Genomic DNA, 7,716 nt, shown 5'->3' on the forward strand with positions numbered 1-7,716 from the left:
GAAATGTCTCACTTAACCAATGTCTCACTTTACAACAGAAATGTTGGGCTTAATTGGGGGTTGTAAGTTGATTGCCTGCATTTGACTAAAACCTCCTTTAGGTAGTATTTGCTATGCGACTGTCGGGTGCCAAAGAAAACTTGTGTTTGTGCAAGAGTCGAAAGGGCGTGTTTAGAGTTGTGAACCCAGTCAACCAGTGTTCCTCCACCTTGATGGCTTTAAGATGGGTGGACTTCTGGGAGTTGAAGTATAATAATAATAATAATAATAATAATACAATAATACAATAATATAATAATACAATAATAGAATAATAGAATAGAATAGAATAGAATTTTTATTGGCCAAGTGTGATTGGACACACAAGGAATTTGTCTTGGTGCAGATGCTCTCAGTGTACATAAAAGAAAAGATACGTTCATCAAGGTAATACAAGAGCAACCAATAGATTTAAACTTAATGTCAACCGCTTTAATCTAGATTGCAGAAAATATGACTTCTGTAACAGAATCATCAGTGCTTGGAATACTTTACCTGACTCTGTGGTCTCTTCTCATAATCCTAAAAGCTTTAACCAAAAACTGTCTACTATTGACCTCGCCCCATTCCTAAGAGGACCATAAGGGGCGTGCATAAGCGCACAAACGTGCCTACTGTTCCTGTCCTATTGGTTTTCTTTTCTTCCTATATATATATATATATATATATATGCTTATACCTCCTAATATTTACTCATATATATGTTTATATACTATATAATCTTTTTGTATGATACCTACATATATTGTTGTGACAAAATAAATAAATAAAAAAATAAAAGTCCACCCACCTTAAGCCCACCCATCTTAACCTCGCCAAGAGAAACACACCAGTGGTGTGTTTCAATTTTTTTTACTACCGGTTCTATGGGCGTGGCTTAGTGGGCGTGGTGTGGCTTGGTGGGCATGGTAGGAGAAGGTTACTGCAAAAGGTTACTGCAGAAGGTTACTGCAAAAGGTTACTGCAGAAGGTTACTGCAAAATCCCCATTCCCTCCCGATCAGCTGGGACCTGGGAGGCAGAGAATAGATGGGGGAGAGGCCAGTCAGAATTTTTACTACCGGTTCTATGGGCGTGGCTTAGTGGGCGTGGTGTGGCTTGGTGGGCATGGTAGGAGAAGGTTACTGCAAAAGGTTACTGCAGAAGGTTACTGCAAAAGGTTACTGCAGAAGGTTACTGCAAAATCCCCATTCCCTCCCGATCAGCTGGGACCTGGGAGGCAGAGAATAGATGGGGGAGGGGCCAGTCAGAATTTTTACTACCGGTTCTCCAAACTACTCAAAATTTCCTCTACCGGTTTTCCAGAACTGCTGAAACTCCCCTCTGCTGCAGTCAACATGAAGTGCATCAGACTTTTTGTGGGTGCACCTTTGACGGAGCATCCGAATCAGGGGTGAAATGTAAAATTTGTTATTACCGGTTTTGTGGGCGTGGCTTGGTGGGTGGGTAATGTGACTGGGTGGGCATGGCCAATTTTTTTTTTAAACTTTTGAAAGCATTTTTTCTACAACCTCTTTGGCCAAAGCTTTTAAAAGCCTCTGATGATCAGGCAACTCGGCTGGGATCGCCAGAGGAGCCTTTTAAAAGCATTTTTTTACAGCCTCTTCAGTTGAAGAGGCTGTAGAAAAAAATGCGTTCTGAGGATCCCAGCTGAGTTGCCTAATCGCCAGAACCCTTTAAAAGCATTATTTTACAGCCTCTTTGGCTGAAGAGGTTGAGAAAAAATGATTTTTAAAAGGTTCACATGATCCCAGCTGATCCCATGCTTTTAAAAGTAAAAAAAAAAAAAACCTCTGATAATTGCGTGGCTCAGCTGGGCATTTGTGGGGGAGGGCAGGGGTTTTTGCTACCGGTTCTCTGAACCACCCGCCACCATCGCTTCCAGATCGGACAATCCGGTCTGAACCAGAAGCATTTCACCCCTGATCCTATTGCATTCCCACAACACATTCAGCTGATTGTGGGAATGCAGCTGCCAAGTCTTTACTGGTTCAGCGTCTTGGGCCATGTTGGGCCATGTTGAAATAAACTAACCCTAACCCTAATCCTAACCTCCTAACATTTACTCATATATATGTTTATATGTTTATATACTATATAATCTTTTTGTATGAAGTTGTGACAAATAAATAAATAAAACTGCTAGCGAAAGGCACGTCATTCTGAAAATGAGGATGGGCTGCGTGTTGCAAAGTTTCTGCCTGGGGTTCCACGCCAGACATCCTTTTCCGACTTCAATGTCTAGCAGAGATGAATGGGGAAGGGGGCGTAAAATTAAAACATAGATGATGTATGGTCCTGGATTGACCTTCAATGGGTACTGGGAAGACAGAAATAATCCAGTAAGCCAGTTCTGTAAAACAGCCTGTTTTATCAGCAAGTTACAAGCAGTGATTTTTTTTTTCTCATAGGGAAAATATTTAATAAAAAATATTCTCACTGGAGTGAGGAGTCAACTGTGCTAGCAAGGAGATAAGCTACCCACCAACTGGCTCACAACTCCCTAACAACAATTGTGCCATCTTTTGACTAACAATATTCACCTTTGGGGTGTGTCTAAACTGTGTTTGCCAAAGCAAATGTACGATGCTGTGATTTTTCCTACTGTAACCCTTTAAATCCCACAACCTTAAAACAAATCCTTGCGCTTATTTAGGGTTCTAAGTCTCAAATGTTGTCGGCTCTGCAGAAAAAAGCTTTGAAAGAGATTTTCCACCTGAATATACAGGTATATCCTCGACTTATGTCCATGGTTCTAAGTTGAGAACTTACCTGTGTTGGGTTTCTTTTAAATGCTGACTATTAGTATTTTAATAATACTTACTTCCAGTTTAAGTTAAGGAAACCAATGGTTTGTTTATGGGCCCGGTTCTGCCAAAATCTGGAAGTTTTTTTGACAAAAACGGGAACAACCGCAGCGGCCAGTTTATAACTACGGCGCTTGCTTAGCAACTACCACCAAAAATGTCTTAAAATCAGATCAGACCTGTGACTAACCCATTTTTATGACCACCACGCCTTACGACCATGATGGGCAGGCTACATTATGAGCTGTGGTGGCCCAGTGGTTAGAATGCAGTGTTGTAGGCTAACTCTGCCCACAGCCTGGAGTTCGATCCTGACTTTCTATCCTTCCCAGGTCAGTAAAATGTGGAGCCAGACTGTTGGGGGACAAGAGGCTGACTCTGTAAACCGCTTAGAAAGGGCTGTAAAAGCACTGTGGAGCGGTATCTAAGTCTTAAGTGCTATTGTCCTTCCTTCCTTCCTTCCTTCCTTCCTTCCTTCCTTCCTTCCTTCCTTCCTTCCTTCCTTCCTTCCTTCCTTCCCTTCCCTTCCCTTCCTTTCCCTTCCTTCCTTTCTCCCTCTCTCTCTCCTTTCCTTCCTCTTTACCCCCTTCCTTCCTTTTTCCCTCCTTCCCTCCCTCTCCTTCCTCCTTCCTTCCTTCCTTCCTTTTTTCCCTTCCCTTCCTTTCCTTCTTTCCTTTCTCCCTCCCTCTCTCCCTCCCTTCCAGCCACGGTAGCACAGGGGTTGAGAATGCGTTATTGCAGGTTAACTTTGCCCACAGCCAGAAGTTTGACTCATCCTTCCGTCCTTCCGAGGTGGGTAAAATGAGGACCCAGATTGTTGAGGGCAAGAGGCTGACTCTGCAAACCACTCAGAGGGGGGCTATAAAGCACTGTGAAGCGGTATATAAATCTAAGTGCTATGGCTAAATGCTATTGTGGTCGTAAATTGAGGATTAGTTTTAAATCTATTTTGTAATTTTGTAATTTTCTTATTTAATATTTTTAACATACAGCTATTGAATTAGATTTTTAACTGGATATTGTATTTTAAAATTTCTTGATTATTGGTGTTTTATTTTGCTATACACCGCCCTGAGTCTTCGGAGAAGGACGGTATAAAAATTTGAAAAATAAATAAATAAATAAATAAATTACCTGTACATCCGTGGTAACGAATTCCAAAAGGGAATTAGGAATTCTGTGCTGCCACTCATAATTCTCCTCTGCCTCTTTTTGGGCGTCATTATAATTTATAAGGGATGCGGTGGCTCAGTGGCTAAGACGCTGAGCTTATCGATCGAAAAGTCGGCAGTTCAACGGTTCGAATCCCGAGTGCTGCGGAACGGAGTGAGCTGTGACTTTTCCCAGCTTCTGCCAACCTAGCAGTTCAAAAGCACGTAAAAAATGCAAGTAGAAAAATAGGGACCACCTTTGGTGGGAAGGTAACAGCGTTCCGTACACCTTTGGCGTGGAGTCATGCCGGCCACATGACCACGGAGACGTCTTCGGGCGGCGTTGGCTCTTCGGTTTTGAAACAGAGATGAGCACCGCCCCCTAGAGTCGGGAACGACTAGCACATACGTGCGAGTGGAACCTTTACTTTTACCTTTTTACAATTTTTCTCCTAACACGTAAACTCTCTGTTGCCTTACACCTGTGTCAGGCCTGGAAACCATATTAGACTTTAGGGTTCCAGGCGCTGCCACATTTTTCCCCTGAGGGGAGGAAGGGGGGCTGAGGGGTATGGTAACATTCTTCAAGCGGTCAAGGTTGGATGGTGTTCACATCTGCAGGAAGAGTGGCAAGAAGATATTCGAATGAACTGGAAGAACGTGGGACCATGTGACCATCAAAGGGGTCAGGGGGGTGGGACTCCTGGGGTTTGTATAACTGGGAAAAGAATCCAGAAATTCAGTTTTGGAATTTCACTCATCGTGTGCCAGTTTCCTCATGCTAGTAAAGAACTCTTAAAGACAATGGCTTCTGAGTTTTCTTTATGCAGAAGAGGTTTTTCTGGAACCTTGACAACCTGGTCACCAGAGGTCCCTTCAAGCTTAACCATGACAAACCTGAAATTCTTCTGGATGATAGAAGAAGGGGGGAAAGTTGATTTTAAGACTAGGTAGGGCTGTTCAGGACGTCTTTGTCAAGACCAGGGACGAAAAGAAAAACACGAGCAAACGGAGATGATACCAACTAGTCCTCAACTTACGAATGCAACCAGGACCACAATTTCCCTCGGTAAGCAGAGCGAGTCGCACCGCATTTTATGACCGTTCTCGCCATCTGTTTGTTAAGCAAATCGATGCAGTCGTTAAGTGAATCATGTGGCCGTTAAGTGAATCCAGGTGTCGTCCGCCCCGCCCCCCACTGACACTGCTTTGTCAGAAGCCGGCTAGGAAGGTGGCAAATGGTTGATCACGTGACCTTGGGATGCTGCGGCTGTCACGAATAAATCGCAGTTGCCAAGTCCCTGAATTTTGATCACGTGATGGTTGTAACTGCGAGAACCAGTTGTAAGTCACTTTTTTCAGCGCCATTTTAACGTCTGATAAACCAGGGGTCTGCAAACTTGGCTCTTTTAAGACTTGTGGACTTCAACTCCCAGAGTTCCTCAGCCAGCAAAGCTTACTCTCTTGTAATTCCTTCCTCTGCAATCTCTCCACTTTATAAGGGTCAAGAGGGGGGGGGGAAGGCATGAGTGACTGAGGAATTGATTCCAGCTGAGTTGCCTGACCATCACAGGCTTTTAAAAGTATTTTTTTCTACAACCTCTTCGGCCGAAGAGGTTGTAGAAAAAATGCTTTTAAAAGTAAAAAAAGTTGGCCACGCCCACCCAGTCACATTACCCTTCCACCAAGCCACGCCCACAGAACCGGTAGTATAGAATAGAATAGAATAGAATAGAATAGAATAGAATAGAATAGAATAGAATAGAATAGAATAGAATTTTATTGGCCAAGTGTGATTGAACACACAAGGAATTTGTGTTGGTGCATATGCTCTCAGTGTACATAAAAGAAAAGATACCTTCATCAAGATACAACATTTACAACACAATTGATGGTCAATATATCAATATAAATCATAAGGATTGCCAGCAACAAGTTATAGTCATACAGTCATAAGTGGAAAGAGATTGGTGATGGGAACTATGGGAAGATTAATAATAGTGCAGATTCAGTAAATAGTCTGACAGTGTTGAGGGAATTATTTGTTTAGCAGAGGGATGGCCTTCGGGAAAAAACTGTTCTTGTGTCTAGTTGTTCTGGTGTGCAGTGCTCTATAGCGTCGTTTTGAGGGTAGGAGTTGAAACAGTTTATGTCCAGGATGCGAGGGATCTGCAAATATTTTCACGGCCCTCTTCTTGATTTGTGCAGTATACAGGTCCTCAATGGAAGGCAGGTTGGTAGCAATTATTTTTTCTGCAGTTCTAATTATCCTCTGAAGTCTGTGTCTTTCTTGTTGGGTTACAGAACCGAACCAGACAGTTATAGAGGTGCAAATGACAGACTCAATAATTCCTCTGTTGAATTGGATCAGCAGCTCCTTGGGCAGTTTGAGCTTACTGAGTTGGCGCAGAAAGAACATTCTTTGTTGTCCTTTTTTAATGATGTTTTTGATGTTAGCTGTCCATTTGAGATCTTGCAATATGATAGAACCTAGAAATTTGAAGGTTTCTACTGTTGATACTGTGTTGTCTAGTATTGTGAGAGGTGGAAGTATGGAAGGGTTTCTCCTAAAGTCTACCACCATTTCTACGGTTTTGAGTGTGTTCAGTTCCAGATTGTTTTGGTTGCACCACAAGGCTAGTCGTTCGACCTCTCGTCTATATGCGGATTCGTCATTGTCTCGAATGAGACCAATCACTGTTGTGTCATCTGCGAACTTCAGTAGCTTAACAGATGGATCATTGGAGATGCAGTCATTGGTATACAGAGAGAAGAGAAGTGGGGAGAGCACACAGCCTTGGGGGGCCCCTGTGCTAATTGTACAGGTATTTGATGTGATCTTGCTTAGCTTCACCTGCTGCTTCCTGTTTGTTAGGAAGCTTGTGATCCACTTACAAGTCTGTTCCGGTACCTGTAGCTGGTTTAGCTTAGTTAGAAGAATGTCTGGAATGATGGTATTGAATGCTGAACTAAAGTCTACAAAAAGGACCCTTGCATAGGTCTTTGGAGACTCAAGATGCTGTAGGATGTAGTGCTACATCAACTTTTACATTTCACCCCTGGTCCATTTCTATTTCTGTTTTGTTCTCCTGAAATCCTCACATTCATATGTCCAGTGAAGATCTAAATAAGAGACCGACTTTTTCCCAGAAGAAAACTTACACACTTTTACGGTTACATTTTATTAGCGCAGGTTTCACATAAGAGACCATTTTAAGAGCATCAAAACAGAATAATCCTATTACAGCAATACTTTTTACTACGTTAACTGTAAAACAAACGAGAGGCAAATGGGGTGGAAGCTGTATTTTTCCCGTAACGGCAATCTGTTCTTATACCCAAATGAAATAAAAACCCATATTCCAAATCCTGAGGAAGGCTGATTGCCACAAAAGATGGGGGGACTTCAACTCCCCGAATTCCCCAGCCAAGCTATGCTTCAGGTAGTCCTCGACTTATGACCATAACTGAGCTCAAAATCTCCATGGCTAAGCAAGACAGTTGTTGAGTGACCTTTCTTGCCACAGTTGTTAAGTGAATCACTGCAGGTGTTAATGTTAGTCACACACGGTTCTAAAGTGGCTCTGATTCCCCATTGACTTTGCTGGTCAGGAGGTTGAAGGAGGGATCGTGACCCTGGGACACTGCAACCGTCATAAATATGAGTCGGTGGCCAAGTGTCCGAATTTTGATCATGTGACCAAGGGAAGGCTGCAACGG

Source organism: Ahaetulla prasina, chromosome 6, assembly GCF_028640845.1.
Source record: "Ahaetulla prasina isolate Xishuangbanna chromosome 6, ASM2864084v1, whole genome shotgun sequence".
Classification (NCBI taxonomy): domain Eukaryota; kingdom Metazoa; phylum Chordata; class Lepidosauria; order Squamata; family Colubridae; genus Ahaetulla; species Ahaetulla prasina.